A 26755-nucleotide genomic window follows, 5' to 3' on the forward strand; every position below is an offset into this window, starting at 1 on the left:
GCACTCACTGTAGTTGTCTCGCCATGCTGCACTATTTGCATATACTGGCCACTCATGCCAGAGTCGCATCTGCTCCATTTGCACACTGATTGAGGAGTATCTGTAACATTTGCACAACCAACATTCTCCCAGATGATCGCACTACTCGTCACTTTAAACCGCATACACTCCTTGAAGTCTCAGCGCCCTTTGCACAATGGTCATTGCACCGGACTATTGCAATATTAGTCATTCGAACTGCTCTAAGTGCTAGTTTTTTGTCAATGTCTTTATGTCTCCAAAGTGTTCTGTAAATTGACTGTCTGTTGTACTAGAGCGGCTCCAACTACCGGAGACAAATTACTTGTGTGTTTTGGACATACTTGGCAAATAAAGATGATTCTGATTCTGATTCTGATTAAATTGGTCCTTCGAGACGGATGTCAACACACCCGAGGATTCCAGTTGTGGAGCCGACTTCCAGTTAAGAGACCGTGGCCATGACAAGTAAGACCCTTTACGGGACTGGTCTTCGTTCTCCTCAACTGGGATCTGAAGGTTGACGACAATCCACAGGATTGAAGACGACTATGGTAAAAAAAATATTTTAAAAAAAATGGGATTAAAGAGTGAGTGAATTGCATGACAAAGAAGTCTGCGGAAGAATAAACCTTGTGTTATACTAGTCACTGGCAAGTAAAAGAGGGACGACGGAGTCCAAGAAATTCCGCGAGGAAGGCGGAGTCCTGTACGTACTTAAATTCCGTGTTTCCGTGTGTTTGTAAAAACGTTACTAGTATCGTGTGAATGTGTAAAAGTATGAATGTATAAGACAAGATTGTAAGTGACAACTGGGTTTGGAAGCAGATGCAAGAATCCTCCTCCCCGTATGGGTAGAAGCTTGAGGATTACCAAAACCCAGAAATTCATTGTCACCCTGTCATTTTGAATAAAGTCAGTATTTAGGTCACTCTAGGTGCAAATAAACTGACTTCCAAATTCACAAAATGGGAAAAAATAACAGTAAAACGGATTCAAAAGAACGCTTAACGTGTAAAGACTGGAAATATGTTCAACTCCAAAACCCTTCCAATATAAAACATTTAAACACGTGGATAACCAAATACGGTTTCGCTGGCCTGCTAAATTCGCAAAAATGGGTTCAACTTCGAGACGAAATAAAATGTCGACACAAAAATAATATATCAAAAATATAAAAAGAGGGATATGACGACTTATTCTTCTGGCTAAACATGGCGTCCAAAAGAGAAAAAGGAAGTAAGAAAAAGAAGGACTTAGAAAGTGAACAGAAAAGGCAGACAGGTAGGGATAAAGATATGTTGTTTCAAAGACAGGAAGATGACGAGACAGGACCAGTGGTAAGAGTAAAGCAAGAAATAGATGGTTCACAAAAAGTGTGAAAAGAATGAGGAAACAAAGGCATCAGCACACTTGTACACGTTTTTGCCACCTCATGAACTTCCTCCAACTCATGAGTCAGAACCTCAACGAGTTTTACGATCAGGAGGGTAAAAAATGAATTGGTCTAAAACTATGGGAGGAACATTGTCTCCCATTCCCAAAATAACAAATATAACCACAGACGAGGGAGACATGGATTTATATCCAATGATTGAGGTGGCAAATCCAAACTTCCAAGAGGACCACAAAGAAACTATTTTGGTCAATAGGACCTGGACTAATGAGGATGTGAAAAAGGCCGTAGCCGGCATCACACCCTACAAAGTAGACATTGTCCAGTTTGTTGAGGAAATGGAAAATCTTAGACAGTCCTATCATTTAAATGGAACAGAAACTCAACAAATTTGGATGACTGCAATGGGGCTTGATTGGCACCTTTGCCGAGGAGATTGGGACCCAAAACACCATGGTGTTGTAATTCCACATAATGACAGAGAATTACAACATCGAGTTAGGGCTTTAATAGAAAGAACCACAGCCAGGTTCCGCAAAAGGGCAAATTACACGGAAATTAGTAGGGTGAAACAAAAAGACGAAGAACCTTTTGAAGTGTATAGGGTTAGAATGACCGCTTGTTTTAAAGCAAACAGCGGCTTGAATGAGGTTGCCAATCCTCAGGGCCCTTATCAACAACAGTTAAAAAATGCTTTACATGCGAATTCGAAAGAACACATAAAAAGATGGGTAGATAAACATTGGATAAACCGAGCAACTGGCCCTTTGGAGGAATATGTTAATCATGCCCTCCACGCAGAGAGAGTGTTAGGACTCAAAAAGAAGAAGATATATGTCTTCCTCAACGAAGAAACAGAAATACACTAAATTAGACCCAAAACAGAATATAGACTATGCATTCGTCAATATCCATTAAAACCAGATACACGTGAAGGAATCAAACCGGTAATTGAAGCACTGATGAAAGCAGGAGTTATAGTGGAGTATCCAGATTCACCATGTAACACTCCCATTTTCCCCGTAAAAAAGAATGGTGCTTAGACTTACAGATAGTAAATTCTGCAGTAATACAAAGAGCAGCATGCGTACCAGATCCACACACATTGTTAAATTCATTAAGACCAGACGCTACTGTGTTCATAGTGGTGGACATAAGTAATGCATTCTTTTCTGTACCAGTCGAAATTTTGGTTTGCATTCAAATTTGAGGGCAAAAAATATACATTTACTAGATTACCACAAGGTTACTGTGAAAATCCAACCATTTATTCACAAGTAATGACAACAAGCATGTCTAAATTCACTCCCCCAGGAGGGAGCCAAATTTTACTATATGTAGATGATGTTCTCCTGGCATCTCCAGATGGAGAGACATGCATCAAAGATTCATTAGCCTTACTGCATCATCTAGCAGAAGCGGGACATAAAGTTAGCAAAAATAAATTACAATTGTGTAAAAGGCAAGTCAAATATCTCGGCCATAATTAAGTGTAGGAGGAAGGACTATATTAGAAGACAGAAAAGCTATAGTCTTAAAAGCCCCTAAACCACAGACGAATAAACATATGATGTAATTTTTAGGTCTGACAAATTATTGGAGAGCGTGGATTCCAAACTATGCAGAAATTGTTGCAACATTGTCAAAACTAATGTATGAAGACAACCTTAAAATGACATCACCTGTTCAATGAAATACAGAGGCAGAAAAGGCATTCTGTGACATTAAACAACATTTGATGTCCAGTACTGCACTGGCCCTTCCAAATTATGATAAAACCCCCTAAATTATGATCTCCCCTGCCAGGTAAGTATGAGTTGGACTCGGCGCGAGCACGCAAGTCATTCACGCGTACGCTATGTCAAGCGACGGTGTTGTCATGAGCATGTGAACAACCATACACATAAGGGGCAAGCCAGAACATACGCAAGATGAAACGCTACTGTGTGCTAATACATGAAGAAATATGCTTCTATATGAGAATTTTAGTTTAAATTGAGACAGTAAATGGATACCCATAATGCACAGCGGCATCGAGACACGATAAAATAACTTGAAAGTGGGGTCATTCACTCCCAGAAACATAGAAACCACCCATTCGGGGTACAAGCTGAACTGGTTGCCAGCCAATCGCAGGGCACATACAAACAAACAACCATTCGCACTCACATTCACACCACCGTGCTGCCATGATTTAACTAATTAAAGAAAATCTAAAAAATGTAAACATAATTAGAGGACTTGAAGAAAATAATGCATTCGTCTTGTCGAATGTCACACACTGATAACACTTTCAGGTACAACAGTTTGATGTGCGTCTCAAAACGCTACTGCCACCTACTGTGACCTATTGTGCATGACAACCTTGGCTAATACTCAAGCAGGCGAGTGGTCTTAACAGTGGTTGTCAACTGTCACCCGCATGTTCCTAATGTCGTAAAGCCGGCAGCCGTGAACCAATGGTTCAGATCATCGCCTGCCAATGTGGGGGACCGTGGTTCAAAACCCCGACTGGACCATCCACCAACATCCCCCGGACTCACGGCTGTGGTGTCCTTGAGCAAGACACTGATACCCCGAAATGCTCCCCGGGCGCTTCAGCTGCCCCCTCCTCTAGTGTGTTCCACTAACGTGTATGTGTTCACTGTGCCGCCGAAACATACAATTGGATGTTTTTTTTTACGCAGGTGAAGAAAAGCCTTCTACAGTAGTTCTCAACTGTTGTCACCCGCATGTTCCTAATGTTGCAAAGTCGCGACCTACTCGTACATGTACAGTAAATTATATTTGTAAATGCCCTTTCAGATGAGTTTGCTGTACCGCCAAAGTCATATTGCCTGCCAAGACATCCACCAGCCAGACTGGGCTGCTCTGTATTTGTTTTCCCGAGAGAACAAGGAAGCAACATTTCTTGTCACTTTCCAATTATGCTCCATGTGGGAACTTAATACACCTGCGTACTGTACCGAAAATCAGAATAACAATGCACGTAAGTTTTTGATAGTTGTCTGCGACCCATTGAATCCCAAGAGCGACCAACCCCCGAAATGAGATTCATTGGTTTTACACTTCATTCTGCACACTTCATGTGATATGATTGTTGGGTGTGCACGGTTAAGCATTTCATTACTTTGACCAAGTTGTGGGGGTGCACCGTTCCTGGAGGTACTGCAATACCAGGTCGATGCGTGGAGTGGACGGAGCAAGCCACTATTCCATCTCCCAGTTCCAAAAATCAATTTAATATATGGTCCCCAGATAGGGGACGTATCAGATATTAAACTGATAAGAACAGATCACTTTATTTTCCCTTTTGAGTAATTTTATTGTTACTGCCAACAGAATATTACATCAGCTGTTTAAGTTGGGAGCACAGTTTTATCTTTCACCTCAGTTAAACATTGAAATGAGGGCAAAATAAATTACAGAAGCCATAGAAAAGTTGTTTAAAATTCTACACTGTAATAATTATCCATCCATCCATCCATTTTGTGAGCCACTTCTCCTCACTTGGGTCGCGGGAATGCTGGAGCCTCTCCCAGCTATCGTCGGGCAGGAGGCGGGGTACACCCTGAACTGGTTGCCAGCCAATCGCAGGGCAATTTGTAACTTATTTCTGAATAATTGGTAAAGTATTCAGTGCTCTCTGACATTATGTCCACTGGCACATTTTAATATGAATTCATTAACAATGATACATATTTTTTTGCGTTTTATCATTAAGTCATTGTCCAATAGCAACACTTATTTAGCCTTTACGTAAGAACGCTGAGATCTCCCAGGTGACCTGAGCATCACTTTGGAATACGAGCGGTCAAGTTAGGTAAATTGAAAAAATTGGATTACAAAATTCATCAACAACTGAAACAAAATGTTAATACAGACTCCTCTAAGTTGTCAATCTCCTTCGAGTGACCAGTCATAAGATTTTAAGGAAGCAAAATTGGATATGTCACTTCACATCAATAGGTCAAGCTAATTGCGAAACACGGGGCCTACTCGTGACCATACATTTCCTTAAGACTATTACACTATACTACATACTATATATGACAACCAAACTAAATTTGTTTACGAATATGGATTTTCTTTTTCTATTGTTGTGTGTTATCAAGTAATAATGGCTGATTATAGTTAAGTACTTCACAAGTGGTTGGTTTTGCGTTTACTCTGTCGTTTTTTGGATTAATTCTTGGGCAGGGCATGCTTACTGTTTTGGGGCAAACGTTGAAATGTTTAATGGAAAATATTCAAGGATTTTGACGTTTCTGGCATGTTTTTATTCGATTATTAAGGCTTACAACATGAGGAACAGCAACATTGTTTAACTAAATTAGTGGGAGGGGTGTAATTCGCCTCCTCTGCGATGATAGCGCTAGAGTCCTACTGTCAGTTCCCAAAGCAGGAAACTGGAAGTATTGGAGCGAGGCAGAGCCATTGATTTCGCTCCATTGATTGGAGCGAGGCAGAGCCATTGATTTCAATGTTCATTTCAAAATGTTGAGCAAACAGGTATTCAGCTCGTGGCCACAACAGTATACCAACAACCGATTTTTATTCCAAATAACTCATTATTTTCTTCGGTCTTAATACACGGCTAAAGGATATGCGTTAATTTCCGCATTCTATTGGAACGACGTGGACCACGTGACCAAGGAACACGAGTATCTGACAACATTCTTTCAATATACACGTTGAAAAACGACACAGTTGACATTCGTTTCATAATTGTTGTTTGGCGTGTCCATATGTGACTCATCTGTGATTATCATGTCGATATGTGCCATTATAACTTTGGCTTGTAGGCTGGAGAATGAGGTCGTCTTTTCTGGCATTATGCTGGCATCGCTTCTCGGCCTTTTGGCTAAGATCAAGTGTAGTATCTGTTCTTATCAGTTTAATATCTGATACGTCCCCGATTCGGGGACCATATATTAAATTGATTTTTGGAGATGGAATATGGGCTTGCTCCAGTCCACTCCACGCATCGACCTGGTATCGCAGTACCTCCAGGAACGGTGCACCCCACAAGATTGTCCAAATAATCATAAACTCAGCCGAACACACCAATCAATCAGATGATATGTAATGTGTCACGTTCCCACAATGCAGTGCGTTAAAACAGTTGACAATCTTGATAGAGAACGGCAACACAGAGCATCTATACACGTTTACATTGTCTTTTTGCGTGACAGGATGAGAATATTGGAGTATGTCAAATGTTGTTGGATTTTTTTTATTCGTGTTAAAAAAAAGTCCAATTGTTTGAATTTAAGACCGTCTGTTAAAATGGCAATGACTCTAATGACATAGTCCGCTTCGCTGTGACCAAAGCAGTTCACTCTTGTTTCTTTTCAGATCGTATAAATCTTTCGCCTTTTACTAAAGATTTTCGTGGAGAGGAACAACAAGAGTCTATCTCAATTTTTTTATGCTCTGTGAAAGCGGAGCTTTCTCTTGTTATGAAAAGTTAACTTTGTATGAATAGCTCAACCTGTTTCACTCATGATTTTGTATTAAATACATTCATCTGATTACTGTGAAGTGTCTGAGTGGTTTGAGAAGTGCTGTGTAAGCTTAATTGCAGTTGTGTTGTTATTAATTAAAAGGCTTTAATGATTGCATGAGAGACACTGGGGAATATGTCTGTATGCATGTGTACATTTATTATGAATTTACATTTATTTTAAATATGTGTGCTTGTTTTCATGTGCTTGACTGACCCAACATTAGCCGTTAGCTTGGAGAAAAGGATGCTCGTGAAAGCTGTCCCGTAAGGAAGAACGGTTACAATCACTCACGAGTACGTTCACTGCATAATATGTCGTTCCTTGCACAAGTACGAATCACTCATCGTACTAGTTCGCAATGAAATTCCACCTGAGTCACTCGTGGCAGGACAGGACTCGTTCAACGAACAAATCACTTGTGGCTAACAGGACATTCAGTTCAGTAGTACATCCAGCTTGCATGTGGCTAATGTTGCAAAGTCGCGACCCACTTTCATATAAATTGAAAATAATAAATTATTTTGTTTAAAAGTAGATTTTACGCCGATCTGATCAGTGTTATCGTTTTCGGCCGATAATTAGCATTTTAGGCTGGCCGGCTTTCATGTCATAAGTCGCCTATCCGATCAATGACGTCATCGATCGGATCCGCATTTAACTCCGCGTCTTGGTCGCGTATGAATCCAAAAATGTGTAAATGTGTGTTGGTAAGACAATTAAATTCCTTGATACTTTGTTTCTGAACAAGCTGACAATGCACTTTTGCCCACTTTATTGCTGTTAACTAGTTAACCAAAATGGTAACTCTAAACAGAAAAGAAAGGCCTCATAGCTCAGTGGCTAGAGCACTGGTCTAGTAAACCAGGGGTCGTGAGTTCAATTCTCACTGAGACCTGAAGTGTAGTTTCATAGTTGTTACCCATGAAGCTAGCTTCCTGAAAAGTCAAAGTTTTTAAAGGGCAATTTCAGAAACAAAAAAAGGAGACAGAGTGAAAAGGTAGCGAAATAATATAGGAAAAGAAGACAACAAAAGATGAAACTCTTGCTGTTAACAAGATGAGTGAAGTAATATCCTACAATTACGCAGAATCGAGTCTTGTATGGGGCAGTTGTGCTACACCCTGCGAGGTAAGGATACAACAAGATTGGACAGGACAGGGACAGGAGTGGAAGCCTGCAGGACAGGGGGTTGTGGACCCGGCTGTACAACTGGTGGGAGTGGCTATGTAAATTATAAACATCGACAGGACCAGAGTGTAAGTGAGGGGCTACCCAAGAAATTCACATAGTTCTCAGTCATTTGTCGAAGATGTCTGAGGAATGGAGGAAAAGTGTGCTGGTGGACATTTTTAAGAACAAAGGTGTTGTGCAGAGCTCTGGGAACTATAGAAGAATAAAGTTGATGAGCCACACAATGAAGTTTTGGGAAAGAGCAGTGGAGGCTAGACTCAGGACAGAAGTGAGTATTTGCGAGCAACAGTATGGTGTCATGCCTAGAAAGAGTACCACAGATGCATTATTTGCCTTGAGTATGTTGATGGAAAAGTACAGAGAAGGTCAGAACGAGCTACATTGTGTCTTTGTAGATCTAGAGAAAGCCGATGACAGAGTACCCAGAGAGTAACTGTGGTACTGCATGTGGAAGTCTGGAGTGGCAGAGAAGTATGTGCGTCCACTTGCGCCAGACATTCATTCTGGCCTCCGGTCACTTTTCTGGGGACTCGAATTGGAGGTTTTTTTTGGGGGGGGGGGGGTGCGGGTCGGGCTGCGAGGTCCAATATAAAGAAACGATGACTTCTTAAAGACGAGCAAAGGCATTGACGTCGATGGTGATCGCTGACAACTCGAAGCAAGCCCCGGATAATACAAGAAAAAAAGAAGGCGTAAACAATAATGTATCCAAAAGAGCACTGTTAACAGAACAACAATCTAATCGGAAACAAGAACATACCGAGAAATAGAACAAATATCCACTGCAAACATAATTATCTACGTTGAAATAGAAGAATAATCTACTCTTAAACAGAGCAAGAATCTAAAGAGAACCATATACTCTGAAATAAACCAACAGTCTTCCCTAAAATAAACACAAATGTACTAAAATCCACTGTGCTACAGGACAACCATCTTGACGTTAGCGAGGTGTTGTCGCTCACGAGATCTGAGCGTAAACACTAAGCTTTTGCAAGTGGAAACACACCGACATGTTTTATGCATGCGACGTCTCCAGATTATTTTTTCCCCCTGAAAAAAAAAGAAAGATAAAAGAAAAATGTCTGATTTATATGTCGTCTACAGCTCCCGGCGTCATTAGCAGACTTTATCACTGACACTTAACGCTTTAAAGCCTCGTTATCACGTCGCCTCAGTTCGTCAGGAAAAAGGCCGACGATGCGCTTAGACTCCCACGCTTTGTTTTATTTTCATCAGGCGGTGGGTTGTTGCCGCGTTCCTCCCAAAAAAATGGCGTTTGGTGTTTATTTTGAGACTAAACATCCTGCCGTAAGCAGAGCGAGAACAGTCACAATTGTGCGTCGAATGCTTGTGTGTGTTTTTTGCTTTCGGTTTGCATGCATAACTCAATGATGACATGTATGCCAGGTTGGACACTAAAGAAGGACAAAATGATCTATACAGGTTGGCCAGACAGAGGGATAGAGATGGGAAGGATGTGCAGCAGGTTAGGGTGATTAAGGATAGAGATGGAAATATGTTGACTGGTGCCAGTAGTGTGCAAGATAGATGGAAAGAATACTTCGAGGAATTGATGAATGAGGAAAATGAGAGTGAAGGGAGAGTAGAAGAGGCAAGTGTGGTGGACCAGGAAGTGGCAATGATTAGTAAGGGGGAAGTTCGAAAGGCATTAAAGAGGATGTAAAATGGAAAGGCAGTTGGTCCTTATGACATTCTTGTGGAGGTATGGAAGCATCGAGGAGAGGTGGCTGTGGAGCTTTTGACCAGCTTGTTCAATAGAATTCTAGCGTGTGAGAAGATGCCTGAGGAATGGAGGAAAAGTGTGCTGGTGCCCATTTTTAAGAACAAAGGTGATGTGCAAAGCTGTGGGAATGATAGAGGAATAAAGTTGATGAGCCACACAATGAAGTTATGGGAAAGAGTAGTGGAGGCTAGACTCAGGACAGAAGTGAGTATTTGCGAGCAACAGTATGATTTCATGCCTAGAAAGAGTACCACAGATGCATTATTTTCCTTGAGGATGTTGATGGAAAAGTACACAGAAGGTCAGAACGAGCTACATTGTGTCTTTGTGGATCTCGAGAAAGCCTATGACAGAGAACCCAGAGAAGAACTGTGGTACTGCATGCGGAAGTCTGGAGTCTCAGCCCTGAGCCCCTTCCTGTTTGCAGTGGTGATGGACAGGCTGACAGTTGAGGTTAGACTAGAATCCCCGTGGACCATGATGTTTGCAGATGACATTGTGATCTGCAGTGAAACCAGGGAGCAGGTGGAGGAACATTTAGAAAGATGGAGGCATGCACTGGAAAGCAGAGGAATGAAGATTTGCCGAAGAAAGACAAAATATACGTGCAAGAATGAGAGGGGTGGTGGGGGAAGAGTGAGGCTACAGGGAGAAAAGATAGCAAGGGTGGAGGACTTGAAATACTTTGGGTCAACCGTCCAGAGCAATGGTGAGTGTGGTCAGGAAGTGAAGAAACGGGTCCAAGCAGGTTGGAACATGTGGTTGGAAGGTGTCAGGTGTGTTATGTGACAGAAGAGTCTCTGCTTGGATGAAGGGCAAAGTTTATAAAACAATGGTGAGGCCAGCAGTGATGTACGGATTAGAGACAGTGGCACTGAAGAGACAACAGGAAGCAGAGCTGGAGGTGGCAGAAATGAAAATGTTGAGGTTCGAAGTGACCAGGTTGGATAAAATTTGAAACGAGCTCATCAGAGGGACAGCCAAGGTTCGATGTTTTGGAGACAAAGTTAAAGAGAGCAGACTTTGATGGTTCGGACATGTCCAGAGGAGAAATAGTGAGTATATTGGTAGAACGATGATGAGGATGGAGCTGCCAGGCAAGAGAGCAAGAGGAAGACCAAAGAGAAGGTTGATAGATGTCGTGAGGGAAGACATGAGGGCAGTTGGTGTTCGAGAGGAGGATGCAGGAGATTAGGCTTACATGGAAAAGGATGACGCATTGTGGCGACCCCAAAAGGGACAGCCCAAAGGAAAAGAAGAAGACAATCATTCAGTTGAATAGAGCAAAGTTTTTTAAGGGCAATTTCAGAAACAAAAAAAAAGGAGAAAATGCTCAAAATGCTGTTTGACCATGGGAACTGAAATAACATCACACTACATTGCTCTTATCCTGCCTTTGACTAGGGAAAAATCCAAGTCCTTATAGCTCAGCCGTTAGAGCACTGGTCTTGTAAACCAGGGGTCATAAGTTCAATTCTCACTTGGGCCTGTTGGACATCTAAACAACTGCTGTCAATTATGTGAAACAGGATTGCTACACAGTGCAGTTGTCATTGGAACAGCAACCTTCTTCTTCTCAGTCAATACTCACAATCGCTGTACCATAAATTACCATTTTGGCCCAACTGAAGGTCAACAATGCATGAACAAGAGTAACTGTATTCCCCCAAACTGACAAATACAAAGTGCTTTTTAAACACACACCTACTACTAGCCACTTCACGAGGTAATCTGGGAGATATTATTCTGTGGCAATGAAATTAGCGCTTTCACCAAAAGGCCAATGTTAGCCTCGACAACAAGTGCTTAGATCCCTGGTATAGTAAACCAGTAACTCAATGAGCATGTAAATATCATGCACAATTCAAGCCTCATACATTTGTATTTCTGATGCATCCACAGCCTTTGCTGCATTTGCATCTTTGCGCTAACTCACAACTGAGGTTTAGCATTTGTTTTATTGTTGTTATCGTTACGTTATTTATTTTAATTTTCTGATTCTATTCTGATTTCACTTCAAGACTTATTCGGCTCATGCCGGGACTTTGGGTATAACCAAATAACCATATACTGGAACTATCATGCACTATTTGCAAGCACTCCCACCCATATCTTCAGCCCTGGTCTTGTAAATCAGGGGTCGTGATTTCAACTCTCACTGTTGCCAAATGTTATATGGTTTATGGGTTGTGATGCGGATGTTCTTATTGGTAATTCAATGTGTCAGTAATCTTCTCTTCGTTAGTGCTTTGTTGGCTTGTTCACCGAAAGGATTACGCTCGACCAAAGAGTGAGGCCTCATGCCTCAGTGGTACGAGCCATGGTCTACAAAGCCAGTGGTTGGGTTAACCAAGAAAATATCCTGGAAAAAGTGATGCAGTTGTCCTTAGAATACCTAAAAAACCTGCAGATCAATGTTTTGTCTCCTCCAATCAAAGCAATGTTGTTGTATTTTCAGGATTGTTGTCCTTGGATTTTCAAAATGCTGTTTGACCATGGCAACCAACATCACACTCCATTGCTCTTATTCTGCCTTTGACTAGTCAAAAACGCAAGGCCTCATAGCTCAGCTGTTAGAACACTGGTCTTGTAAACCAGGAATAGTCAGTTACATTCTCACTGGGGGCCTGTTGGCTAAACACCTGCAATATAGTATGTGAAACAGGATAACTCCACCCAACTGTGATACTCTGCAGTTGTCATTGGGACAGCAACCTTCTTCTCCTCAGTTAATAATCTCTGTACCATAAATGATCATCTTTGCGCTAACTCACAACTGGGGTTTAGCATTTTTTTTTTACAACTGAAGTCTGGTGGGAGTGGCTATGTAAATTATAAACATCTATAGGACCAGAGTGTAAGTGAGGGGCTACCCAAGAAATTGTCATAGTTCTCAGTCATTTGTCGAAGATGCCTGAGGAATGGAAGAAAAGTGTGCTGGTGCCCATTTTTAAGAACAAAGGTGATGTGCAGAGCTGTGGGAACTGTAGAGGAATAACGTTGATGAGCCACACAATGACGTTAAGGGAAAGAGTCGTGGCGGCTAGACTCAGGACAGAAGTGAGTGTTTGCGAGCAACAGTATGGTTTCATGTGTCATGGTCTGTGTTTTGGTTTGGGTTGTGTTTAGTTTTGTTCCATGTTTTCCTGTGTTCCATGTTTGTCGTGTGCTCATTTGGTTGTTGTGTCCACCTGTTCTCGTCTACTTTGTGTCGACCAATCAGCTCTCTCCAGCCACTCGTGTCTTGTCCAGGTGTTCCTCGTTGTCTCGTCAATTTGTTTGTATTTAGTTCCCTGGTTTCTTTCAGTTCTTGTCGGTTCATTGTCGTTGTCACATGTCTTTGCCATGTCATAGTCGCCGGTTGTCTTTATCATTGTGGTATGTCATTGTCAGGTGTCATTTTCCTTTTTTGAAGATTAAATATTATTTTGAGACTCCCGCACTCCTGCCTTGCCTCCCTGCTTCCCTGCAATTGGGTCCACCATGTTCTTGCCTTGCGTTACTCGCCCTCGCCCTAACCACGTACGTGACATCATGACAAGAAATAGTACCACAAATGCATTATTTGCCTTGAGGATGTTGATGGAAAAGTACAAAGAAGGTCAGAGGGAGCTACATTATGTCTTTGTAGATCCAACAGTAGAAGGAGCTGCCAGCTATGAGGTCTGTTAATGTTTCAGCTAATGTACTTACACCTAATTTTGCAAAATGAAACAAAGTATTCTGAGATTTAAGAAGACAAAAGGTTGTAAAGGTCTGGCGTCAGCTTATTCACTCGGGATGAAAGCGTACCTGATGATTTTTGACACACTCAAAATGACCATGCAGACAGCCACATTCCAACTGTGGATAGCATCATGAATTGCAACTGCGAAAATTGACTTCAGGCCTCAGTTAGAATGGACCTCGCAAGCAATGGTTTACTAAACCAGTGCTCTAACCACTGAGCTACAAGGCTTTCTTGTGCTGGATAGACTTAGTGTATTCGTTAAGGAGCTAATTTAGCTGTCACTGCGGCATGGTTAGCACGTCTGCCTCACAGTTCTGAGGACATGTTCAAATCGGGCCTCGCCTGTGTGAGTTTGTATGTTCTCCCCATGAGGCACGTGGTCCCGCAACGCTATCCACCATGCCGCCTTCGACACCACACACCTGCTCCAGCAACTCGAAAAATTCACCGACATGAGCGGAATGCCCAGACATTCAAAGCGTTTTGTAGGGGGTTTACTCATTGTTTAGCATAGGAACCTCCACGGTTAACGGCATCAGCTTAAACACGGTTAAGAAACCAATTGGGGCGCTCCGAACCGAAATTCCTAACATTCGACGCAGTATGGAGAGACAAAACGCTAACCTCCAATCGTGAGGCGAGACACTCGAGGGCACTATCCTTGTCCTCAACACTACATTGTCATCCTGAATCAAACTCGACAGCTGCTGTCGGTGATCCAAACGGATTATGCTCACACACAGATTGTTACCAAATTGATGAATGACATGCTACGTGAAATCTCTTCATCCATAGACAACTTAGCAATGGGTAGAATCCCTCCATACTTGGTACCCCTGAGCTTAGTCGAAAGCATCCTGTCTAAAGGTCTCGCAAGCCCCATAACCCCTCTCCAAGCCCACTTGGCTTTTTCTCTCAGGAGTTCCACTGTCTTGTATGTCGTAATTAATGTTGGCATCTGGCAGCACGACACTTACGTCCGAGTCAGTACTCCAGCGGCAGTCGCCTATCATGATCGTAATCCTGATCTGCATCTGGCGCCAAATTTGCATCCTCGCAAAAAACATTCCTTACCTGTGTCCCAGTAAGCTGTTCATCCGAGATGTAGCGGATGGGATTTGTGGGCTGAAGCCTAAGAAGGATGGGTCGCGATGTAGAGCAGAAGCTACACCTCGCTACCAGGTTACTACAACTCACGCGGAAATTGTTGGGTCCAAATGGCTAGTCAACACGCCAGCCCGAAGCGCAACGTTGAGTTATGACCACCATGACACCACGACAAGACTCGCCCTGCCAAATCAAACCATGTGGCTCGACGTCCCCAAAGATGCCATTTTGCATATTGAGGACGTCGCCCTCGACCACCTGCCAGCCGACAATTATGGGGGGTGGGGGGTGGATATGCACTAATGTTGTACCTTGGTAACTGCATTGTTGTGTGTGTTCCTGCCAACTTGTGCCATCATCCAACGAGACGTCGCCAAGATCCCCCATCGAGCCGGATCAAGCCAACGAAGGGGGTTATGTAGCAGACACGCCATTAAAAGATGACACCCAGCACCCCAGTCTCGGGCTACCGCCGCTCTCCCCGCTGAGGTAGACAACCACGGAGTGGCGAGATTCAACTTCGCACACAGACGCTAAGTGAATTCCAAGCCAGGAATATCAAAATGAGACAAACAACTGGTTTTGAACGCTGACGCTAAGTGAATTACCACCACCAGGAGCATCAAAGCAGAGATAAAAGACACCTGGTTTTGGCACCAGAATGCTAAATTAATTAACTTCCACCTCCCAGTCAGACCGGGACAATGGACGGGGTACTAGCGACACCCACAGGCGGCGGAATGCTACTGCGGATTCACTAACCACTGTCTTCACCGGGATCTAATATTTTAAGAACTTTACATGTGTAAGCGGGTCAATCTGTGTGTTTAATGAAGTTGATATATAATTCCACAAAATCTGTAACTGCCTGACAAGAAAATGCCTCCCAATCCAGTGTAAACTGTGTGTCTGTATCTCGGTGCTCCTCCTCTGTAATTTCTTCTTCTGTGGTCCATCCATCCATTCATCCATTTTCTACCGCTTATCCGAGGTCGGGTCACGGGGGCAGTAGCTTTAGCAGGGATGCCCAGACTTCACTCTCCCCAGCCACTTCATCCAGCTCTTCCGGGGGGATCCCGAGGCGTTCCCAGGCGAGCTGAAGGACGTAGTCTCTCCAGCGTGTCCTGGGTCGTCCCCGGGGTCTCCTCCCAGTGGGACGTGCCCAGAACAGGAGGCGTCTCGGAGGCATCCGAATCAGATGCCCCAGCCACCTCATCTGGCTCCTCTCGATGTGAAGGAGCAGCGGCTCTACTCTGAGATCCTCCCGGATGACAGAGCTTCTCACCCTATCTCTAAGGGAGAGCCCGGACACCCTGCGGAGGAAACTCATTTCGGCCACTTGTATCCTGGATCTTGTTCTTTCGGTCATGACCCACAGCTCGTGACCATAGCTGAGAGCAGGAACGTAGATCGACCGGTAAATCGAGAGCTTCGCCTTTCGGCTTAGCTCCATCTTTACCACAATGGATAGATACAAAGTCCGCATCACTGCAGACGCTGCACCGATCCACCTGTCAATCTCCTGTTCCATTCTTCCCTCACTCATGAACAAGACCCCAAGATACTTGAACTCCTCCACTTGGGGCAGGATCTCAACCCCGACCTGGAGAGGGCACGCCACCCTTTTCCGACTGAGGACCATGGTCACAGATTTGGAGGTGCTGATTCTCATCCCAGCCGCTTCACACTCGGCTGCGAACTGCTCCAGTGAGAGTTGGAGGTCACAGCTTGATGAACCCAACAGAACCACATCATCAGCAAAAAGCAGAGTTGGAATACTGAGGCCACCAAACCGGACCCCCTCTACGCCTCGGCTGCCCCTAGAAATTCTGTCCATAAAAGTTATGAACAGAATCGGTGACAAAGTGCAACCTTGGCGGAGTCCAACCCTCACCGGAAACGAGTCCGATTTGCTGCCGGATATGCGGACCAAACTCTGACTCCGGTCGTACAGGGAGCGAACAGCCCGTATTTGGGGGTTCGGTACCCCATACTCCCGAAGCACCCCCCACAGGATCCCCCGAGGGACACAGTCAAACACCTTCTCCAAGTCCCCAAATCACATGTAGACTGGTTGGGCGAACTCTCATGCACCCTCGAGGACCCTGCCAAGGGTGTAGAGCTGGTCCACTGTTCCAGAGCCAGGACGAAAACCACACTGCACCTCCTGAATCTGAGATTCAACTTCCCGACAGACCCTCCTCTCCAGCACCCCTAAATAGACCTTACCAGGGAGGCTGAGGAGTGTGATCCCCCTGAAGTTGGAACACACCCTCCGGTTCCCCTTCTTAAAAAGGGGGACCACCACCCCAGTCTGCCAATCCAGAGGCACTGTCCCCGATGTCCACGCGATGTTGCAGAGGCGTGTCAACCAGGTCAGCCCTACAACATCCAGAGCCTTGAGGAACTCCGAACGAATCTCATCCACCCCCGGGGCCTTGCCTTGGAGTCGTGCTTTGTCTGCCCCCTCACATAGGACCTGTTTTCCATGGGTGACCCTGCCAGGGGCATAAAGCCCCAGACAACTTAGCTCCAAGGATCATTGGGACACACAAACCCCTCCACCACGATAAGGTGACGGCTCAAGGAGGCCTTCTGTGGTCCCCACTATAACTGTTTTCTGCTGCCCCGCCTCTGCCCTTTTGTATAATCTTCCTTTGGGAGAGGTGGGTGATCATATTTCATTCAGTTGGTAACCCTGAACCATCCTAATGTTGCTCTTTGTTTATTATATGCATCTTTAGTTCAATATTATTTACTTTTCCTGTCACATAATGGGTACATGTCAGTTGCATTCAGAATAGTATTTTTAACAGTTGAAGATCGCTGGCTTGATGCTGTGACAAGCTGAACTGACTTCCGTGTTGTCGATGTCATCATATGTACAGGAAGTCCTCGATTTACGAACGTGTTCCGTTCCTATGCTGGCGACGTAACACGAATTTCCCCGTTAGTGAGATTTCACCATTAAAGTCAAAATTTACGGCGAAATACTTCTGTTACGGGTATTGTCCCACGTGATTGTGACAGCAAGCTCAGTGTGTGTGGGCGTGTGCGTCGATGTGTGAGTGAGACGGGACTGCGAAGGAGGAAGGAGTGCGCGACGATGCGAGTGTGTACAAGTGTAGTGACGGTGACCGTGGAAGAGAAGCGATTAGCGGAGGACCCATTGACGTTGAATGTGCAGAGGAGCTAATAAAGCTATTAAAGCAGCAAATCGGTGCTTCGTGCCTTTATTGTTGCCGCCACCCAGCTCAGCTGTGCAACGAGAGAAGGGAATTAACATCTGCGTCTCCCGACTACGGTCAGGTGACCGTAGCAGGAAAGGTTAACACTTCGTATAAAGAAACTAAAATACATTAAAATAAAAAAATAAGATGCTGTAATTACCATTAATGCTGAGCGTGTGAAAAAAAGGAGGGCGAAAAAGGCAAAGATACTCCCGGCGCACAAACACAGACAAGCACCATGCACGAGCTAAGCAGAAACACTATGGTGCTGGGACAAAATGGCGGACGAACCACGGGCCTCGTAAAGTCGAAACGTCGAAGGTCGAGAATGTCTTAACTCAAGGACTTCCTGTACATTGTTTTGATGTTGAGGTGGCATGACTTGATGGTCGATTGTCAATTCAGAGAAAATTACAAGATTTAATTTTTTTAACATATGGGTGAATATAAACCTTTGTAATTTTGGTGGCAGTGTTGCTGTCACAAAAAGTGTTTCTTTTTGTACAGAGTTTTCTGTTCCTACAGAGAAAATGTCTTGTTTTAAATGTAATGTCTCCAAGTTCTGTGGCATGTTACTACCACCTACTGGTCACAGTGTATATTGCCACTGAATAGTCAGCATGCAGCGTCACATGATCAGTGAAAAGGAAACGTGCTGCCAGGGGACAAAGGCTGGTCGGTGAAAACAAGAAAATGGACACTAAAGGACTGTAACAACTCCTAAATTTCTGGTCAGAAGGCGCACGTTTTTCACTGTGTTTACTTGTGTAAAGAAGAAAAATGCTGGTTAAACTCCAGTTGGAGCGTGGCTTATTTGTACAAGAAGAAAACTTTGTTATATCCATCTTTCACCCAAAGTCAGCTGGAATGCGCGACAACTCACAGGCGGTATAGAAAATTTATATTGATCATTTAATCCAATTGGGAAAATGAAAATATTCAAATATAAGCCTATGGACTCATGCTACACCAGGAAATTGTTTACTGATCATTCTGATGTCACAGGTGAAATTTGAACATTCCTTTCGGGATGAAAAATGGAGGAAAAACGAAACGAATACAAGAATGATCAAAATGTAAAAAATAAAGTTGCTCTATAAGTGCTACATAAGTGTGAAAAGAATGAGGAAACAAAGGCAAATCCAAACGTCCAAGAGGACCACAAAGAAACTATTTTGGTCTATAGGACCTGGACTAATGAGGATGTGAAAAAGGCCGTAAAAGGCCATCGAAGGCCGAAAAAGGACATCACACCCTACAAAGTAGCGAAAAAGGCCATCACACCCTACAAAGTAGACATTTATATGAGAAAAGGTTACGACATGCGACACCTGCAAAAATTACTGTAGATTATCTGTACTCAGACAATGAAGCAAAAGTCGTAGCAGGAATCATTTTACCAGACAAATTAAAGGAACTGTATAAAAATGCAAGTGTCCCACACATTTCATTGTGCAAAGGCATTTCCAGATGGAGAGACATGCATCAAAGATTCATTGGCCTTTGTGCATCATCGAGCAGAAGAGGGACATAAAGTTAGCAAAAATAAATTACAATTGTGTAAAAGGCAAGTCAAATATCTAGGCCATAATTTAAGTGTAGGAGGAAGGACGATATTAGAAGACAGGAAAGCTATAGTCTGAAAAAATCCTAAACCACAGACGAAGAAACATATAATAATAATTTTTAGGTCTGACAAATTATTGTAGAGCATGGATTCCATATTATGCAGAAATTGTTGCACCATTGTCAAAATTAATGTATGAAGACAACCTTAAAATGACATCACCTGTTCCATGGAATACAGAGGCAGAAAAGACCTGTGACATTAAACAACATTTGGTGTCCAGTCCTGTGCTGGCCCTTCCAAATTATGATAAACCATTCATTCAAATGCTAGATTGTAAAAGCTATTACATGACCTCTGTACTTACACAACAATACGGTGATAAGCTATGACCAAGGGCTTATTTTTTGACTAAATTGGACAGCGTGACGTGTGCATTACCGCATTGTGTCAGAACAGTTGTGGCAGCTTCGATGGCAGTAGAGAGCAGTTCCACAATTGTGTTATTTCATCCATTAACTCTTAAGGTCCCACATACAGTGTCTGCTCTCCTATTGCAAATGAATAGGGCGTTTTTAGCACCTGCAAGACATTTATCTTGCATGGCCATCTTGCTGTCACAACCACATTTGACTGTTGAGCGATGCACAACCTTAAATCCAGCCACACTAACACCCTTACCTGATGAACGCACGCAGCATGATTGTCAGGAATTGGCTGAACAAACTGCTGAATTAGTAGCATTAACCGAGGCATGCAAACTAATGATAAATAAAGATGTTACAATCTATACTGATAGCCAATATGTGTATTCCACAACAAGAACGCAATTATTGGGAAAAACAAAGTGCAAAACTACAAAATGCAATTTACATTAGCACAGAAGGGAAACAAATACTTCAAAAAAAATAAAAAAAAATAAAAAAAACCCTATTCAAATGGGCTGGCTATATTGAGCCATGGTGTGTCACATGTCTCAACCAGAGTGATGGTGGCACAGATACATCGACACTTTACAGCCCTACAAAATAGCAGAAAGAAACACGTGGGTTCATTTAACACACTGTAAAAGAGTCATTTCAGCTGAGTACTCAAATTGGGAAGGTGAGCAAAAGTCTGATAACGGAGCGGGAGCAGATGTGTAGATTCTGAAAACGCTTGTTGGTCAGTGAAGAAAAAAGACACCAACCCGTTAAGTGAGAACTGAGCAGAATGGCACACCCACGTTGGTTACGAGATTCGATAAGTTGTTACATAGCAACTTTGGTTACTATAGTGTTGATTTTTTTTTGTGGTAAATGGGACGTCCCACCCTAAATGATACAACGCATTTTTTAGATAGGAAATCACCTACCAACTGGACCAATATGACCAACCCAATAATAAACAATTTGGAATCATTAACTCGTATCAAAAGGAGTACAGTTGATGATCAGAAAGGTGTTTAAGAAGTTGATCGCAAGAGGGAAGAAGCTGTTGGAATGTCTACTAGTTCTAGTTTGCGTTGATCGGTAGTGCCTACCTGAGGGAAGGAGCTGGAAGAGCTGGTGACCGGGGTGCAGACGGTCCGAGAGGATTTTGCACGCCCTTGTCTTAGTTCTGGCAGCGTGCAAGTCCTCAATGGTTGGTAGGGGGGTACCGACAATCCTTTCAGCAGTTTTGATTGTCCGTTGCAGTCGGAGTTTGTCCTTTTTTGTAGCAGCACCAAACCAGACTGTGATGGAAGAACACAGGACCGATTCGATGACCGCTGTGTAGAACTGTCTCAGCAGCTCCGGTGGCAGGCCGTGCTTTCTCAGAAGCCGCAGGAAGTACATCCTCTGCTGGGCCTTTTTGAGGACGGAAGTTGATGTTGTTCGCCCACTTCAGGTCCTGAGAGATTGTAATTCCCAGGAACTTGAAGGTCTCGACGGTTGACACAAGGCAGCTGGACAACGTGAGGGGCAGCTGTGGCGAGGATGCCTCCTGAAGTCCACGATCATCTCTACCGTCTTGAGCGTGTTCAGCTCCAGGTTGTGTCGCCCGCACCACAGCTCCAGCCGCTCCGCTTCCTGTCGATATGCAGACTCGTCACCGTCCTTGATGAGGTCGATGACAGTGGTGTCATCTGCAAACTTCAGGAGCTTGACAGTCGGGTTCGCTGAGGTGCAGTCGTTCGTGTAGAGAGAGAAGAGCAGCGGAGAGAGGACACAACCTTGGGGCGCCCCAGTGCTGATGCTGCGTGTGGATGAGGTGGCCTCCCCCAGCCTGACCTGCTGTGTCCTGCCCGTCAGAAAGCTGTAAATCCACTGGCAGATGGCAGGTGAGACGCTGAGCTGGAGAAGCTTGGTTGAAAGGAGTTCAGGGATGATGGTGTTGAACGCTGAGCTGAAGTCCACGAACAGGATCCTCACGTAGGTCCCTGCACTGTCGAGGTGTTCTAGGATGAAGTGCAGTCCCATGTTGACTGCATCATCCGCAGACCTGTTCGCTTGGTAGGCAAACTGCAGGGGGTCCAGCAGGGGACCTGTGACGCTCTTGAGGTGGTCCAGCGACAGGCCTGTAGTCATTCAGGACCAGAGATTGCAGGTTTCTTGGGGACTGGAATGATGGTGGAGCGTTTGAAGCAGGATGGAACTTCGCACATTTCCAAAGATCTGTTAAAGATCTGAGTGAAGACTGGAGCGAGCTGGTCCGCGCAGACTTTGAGGCAGGATGGGGACACATGGTCCGGTCCTGTTGCTTTGTTAATCTTCTGTTGTTTGAAGATGCGTCTCACATCCTGTTCATGGATGCTTCATTGGTCCACTTTTTGACTGTTTTCACTGTAGGCTTCGCACATTTAAGTTCTTGCTTGTACGTCGGTATTAAGTGAATTAAGCAGTGATCAGACGAGCCCAGGGCTGCACGAGGTATAGCACGGTATGCGTTTTTTACCCTAGTGTAGCAGTGGTCTAAAGTATTATTTTCCCTGGTAGGACAGTCGATGTGCTGCTTGTATTTAGGGAGTTCGTGGTTGAGTTTAGCTTTGTTAAAGTCCCCGAGAATAATGAGGGGTGAGTCAGGGTGTTTTTTTTCAATTTCGTTGACTTGTTCGGCGAGCGTTAGCAATGCGGCGCTCGTGTTAGCTTGCGGTGTAATATAGACTCCAGCCAGTATAAACGATGCAAACTCACGTGGCGAGTAAAATGGTTTACAGTTCAGAAACAGCGACTCCAAATGCGGGCTGCAGTGTGTGCTGAGCACCGTGACGTCCGTACACCATTTTTCGTTTATATGGAGGCATATCCCGCCGCCCTTCGTTTTTCCCGATGATTCCATGTTCGCGGTCCGCTCGATGAATGTTGAAGCCGGGAAGCGTGACGGCGCCATCGGGTACAGCGTCGCAAAGCCAGGTCTCCGTGAAGCACATGGCCAGCGGAACGTCCGAAGTCTTTACTGGTCTTTAACAGAAGATGAAGCTTTGGGCATGACCTCCAAATGCGGCAAAACAGTTTAATATTTTGTGCCCCCCAAAATCAAGATGCTTTAATCATAATTCCATATGCGGCTCTCACCAATGATACTCAAGAGAATGGGCAGAATTGGGGATGTGGATATGACTGGTATGCATCTATAGGCTTTGGATGGGAACACCTCATTGGTGAAACAGGTTATGATTGGTCCAGTTGGTCACAAAAAAACAGCAAAAGAACATAGAAAGAAGTTTAACCTAAGCAAAACGGCCCATAGTTTAATATTGAAATACAAATCAAGTCACCCAGTGTGTTTGATGATGCGTTTGTGGGTATATTCTGGCGGAAAAGATCCCCACTTCCGAGTAGCATTGTGTTATGGGAACCGTGTTGAACCAGAAATGCCATTAAAAACTTCAAAGAAAGGTGGACACATTTTAATGGTTAACAACATAACTACTGATGATTGGTTCCTTGTAGTCACAGGAGTTTCAGGACAAAATAACAATTGGTTACTATTGGTGGAACAAGCAGCAAATGTAGCGAGAAAAGATTGTGTGGTTTGCATGGGTCCCAGGCCTTTGTTGCGCATAGTTCCGGCACAATTATCACAAGATTGTATTATTCCATTAATGAACACTACTGTACCAACTGAGAGGTGTAAATCATGGGATCCTACATATCCCGTAACAGAAGCAGACAAACACAAACCGATGTTTTCTACTTTAGTAGCACCAAATAATTTCACTTGTATAAACATGATTAGTAAAGGCAAAAAATTAGGACCACTGAACGACACAAAGTGTAAAGTAACCTTAAAGGTCGGGCCAAAATTTATGCCAGTATCACGGAGCGACACCTGGTGGTGGTCCGGAGATGATAGACTGTTTGATAGATTACCTAAAGATAAATCTGGATTGTGCGCGATTATCACTTTGATATTGCATGTGTCAGTATACCCTATGCCTGTTCAAGATTCAATGGAAAGGGCACCAATGTTTTTGTCGAATCTAGAACATAGACAAAAAAGAGATTTATCCTGGCAGAGGCAAAATTATCCAACATAAAACATACATCAACGCCATAGGTGTTCCTCGTGGGGTTCCTAATCAATGCAAATTAGCTGACCAAGTTGCAGGAGGATTTGAATACTTCATATGCTGGTGGTGTACGATTAATAAAAATGTTGATGGGATAAACTATATCCACTTCAATGTACAGAGATTAGGAAATTGGGCTCAGAGTGGGTTGGAAGCTGTACATGAGCAGCTCAAAGCTACCTCTTCAAGGCCATTCCAAAACCGCATAGCTGTCGACATGCTCCTCGCAAGAGAGGGAGGTGTCTGCGGTATGTTTGGAGAACAAACAATACTGCTTCAGATGGCATTTTGACCAGAGCCATCGATGATCTACGGACCCTCAATCAAGACTCTTTGTGGGACAGCTGGATGGACGTTTTTGGTAAATACAAAACCCTAATTTCACCAATATTGATATCAATTGCTGTTTTTCAGCCATTCTGACATTGCGTGGATGTTGTTGTATTCCATGCATTCGGGCTTTAATCAGTAGATTAATTACCACAGCAATTACCCACATGGAACCGTATGGAGCAGATGTATCCTTTATTGGAGGTTGACAATGATGATGATGATGTTGTTTTACCTGATTTGTTTCCTGATCCAGATGATTACGATGTTTAAACTACAACATTCATGTATGACAAATTTACTCTGAGTGTAAATGTATTTGTTTCATAAAAATGATTCCACAGTTAAAAAATCTAAATGAAGTGACTGTAAAATGATATAAGAATTTGTGCAAATACATGATAAACAGGAGGGAAATGTTAGATATATTGTAGAAGTTATCATTTATTTGCTTAGCTTGCATGAGTATTATGGACAATTTTTAGAAAGAAAGATGTCTCGCCTTCAAGAAGATGACTCAGCAGGAATCATCAGAGAGAAGGACGTGGCCGGGACGTGGCAGGTGTTGGTGCCATGTTTTCACCTTGAAACCCTCCCCTTAGTGTGTTGAGTCTTGTAAACTTAGAAACCTCCCTATTTTCAAATAAATGCAGGAGCGACGGGAGAGATTGTTTAGAGCGTGATGAGAGGCTGTAATCTGAACAATCTCCCATACGCCCTCCTCATGAGAAAAAGAGACCAGCGTCTTCATTCCTTTTGTGTCTATTTATTATAATGTTGGGTAAGATAAATCCAACAGTCGCCCAAGGAATAAATATGTAGCACAGGCCATTTGGTTTCATTTGTCTCTCTTTTCCGGATTCGTCGTCTCGTTACTTTTGTTTTTGGAAGTTACCGTTAGCACTTCGTGATGAGTTCCAGTGTGTATCCTCCAAAATAAAAGCTAATGTGCTTAAACTAAGAAGTCAACGTAAAAACTCAATTAACTTTACAAAGTAGAAAACAAATCGTGATAAAACGCTACCCCTTACAATTTTAACGATGCTATCTTTTAATTTAACCAAAAAAATTAATTGAAAATTGACTACTCTGTTTGCATTTACCATGTATATTAAATCAAAGTCAAAGGCATTGTTAACCCTAAAAAAAAGAAAAGTGAATAATGAAACAGTGTCAGTGGTTCTGCAAAAAAATGAGGACAAAAGGGGCAAAACGTTTGCAGCGGTTGTTAATGCTGATGAATGTATCGTGGAAAACTTAATGTCAGTAGCGTCATACAACACTTTCGGGATGATGCTTTTTTTCGGGTTGTGGTGGATAGCTAGATTAGCTAGACCAGGAGTGCCCACACTTTTTTAACATGCGAGCTACCTACAAAATGACCAAGTCAAAATGATCTACCTACTATAACATTGCAAAACATACATTTATGTTTAAATATATTGAGAATTCTTCATATGAACCATATTTGGTAGTGTACCTTGCATAACTGTGGGAACCCATATTGCTGAACACAACAATTTTTTTGTCCTTACCTTACTCTGATGACTTGCACTGAATGGAATCAGCCAGAGATGCATAATCCGGACAGTCGCTGCTGACAGCTAGCCTCAAGCACACTTCCAAATGATCATCGGTCATGGTGGAACGGTACTTGGACTTGATGATCTTCATGTGAGAAAAGGCTGACTCGCATTCATAAGTTGAGCCGAATAATGCAGTCAGTGGAAGCCACCCCTTTGCCAAATCGTGGCACTGGAACTTTGAGAAGAAATGTCGCATTTTTCATTTGAAAGCATTAATTGAGCTTATCATATTGATAACAGTTTAATCTTTTCCTTGCAGCTCTAGGTTCAGTTCATTCAGCATGTTGGTCAGATCATTTAAAAATGCCAAGTCCAGCAGCCACTGGTCATTATTTAATTGGCTATATTCTGCATGTTTAGCTTCACTGAAAAAAACCTTAAACTCGCAGGTTGCAATATCCTTACAGTTGCTGGGTCAGATCCTCAGCTATGGTTTCACAGCACTGTGTGACTGTCATTCTTGATAGTTGGAGAGCTCTGATCGAGGACAGTATTTCCGCTTGGTTTTTAAAGTCTTGGATCAACGCGTCCACTGCTTCGACAAATGCCTCTTTCACCATCTCTCCATCTTGGAAGGATTTCTTGTTAAGTGGCTCACCCGGAATGAAGCTTCGGTGGCTGCCTTTGCTTTTGAAGTTCGCTGCATGAAAAATGATTGCTGCCCGGACAATTGGGATCTTAATTCCTTTACTTTTCTCCTTCTCAGCTCGCTTTTCGGTTGGAAGTCAATGTCATCGTTTTTATGCACAGTCCGAAAATGCCACTCCACGTTTCCTTTTTTCGGAATAGCGATGTTGGACAGGCAGACA

General features: G+C 43.4%; 4 non-coding genes across 4 annotated transcripts; 3 read left to right on the forward strand and 1 right to left on the reverse strand.

The window, feature by feature from the left end:
* Nucleotides 1-4557: 4557 nt before the first annotated feature.
* LOC133398315 (U2 spliceosomal RNA) lies at nucleotides 4558-4741 on the reverse strand. Its single transcript, XR_009767789.1, has one exon. It is a non-coding gene; the product is annotated as a U2 spliceosomal RNA (small nuclear RNA).
* Nucleotides 4742-6258: 1517 nt separating this feature from the next.
* On the forward strand, nucleotides 6259-6443 carry LOC133398314 (U2 spliceosomal RNA). The gene has a single exon (XR_009767788.1). It is a non-coding gene; the product is annotated as a U2 spliceosomal RNA (small nuclear RNA).
* A 309-nt stretch (nucleotides 6444-6752) lies between these two features.
* On the forward strand, nucleotides 6753-6866 carry LOC133398311 (U5 spliceosomal RNA). Its single transcript, XR_009767785.1, has one exon. It is a non-coding gene; the product is annotated as a U5 spliceosomal RNA (small nuclear RNA).
* An 880-nt stretch (nucleotides 6867-7746) lies between these two features.
* trnat-agu (transfer RNA threonine (anticodon AGU)) lies at nucleotides 7747-7819 on the forward strand. Its single transcript has one exon. It is a non-coding gene; the product is annotated as a tRNA-Thr (tRNA).
* The last annotated feature ends 18936 nt before the right edge of the window (nucleotides 7820-26755 follow it).

The sequence above is a fragment of the Phycodurus eques genome, unplaced genomic scaffold (assembly GCF_024500275.1).
Source record: "Phycodurus eques isolate BA_2022a unplaced genomic scaffold, UOR_Pequ_1.1 contig_69, whole genome shotgun sequence".
NCBI classification, from domain to species: Eukaryota; Metazoa; Chordata; class Actinopteri; order Syngnathiformes; family Syngnathidae; genus Phycodurus; species Phycodurus eques.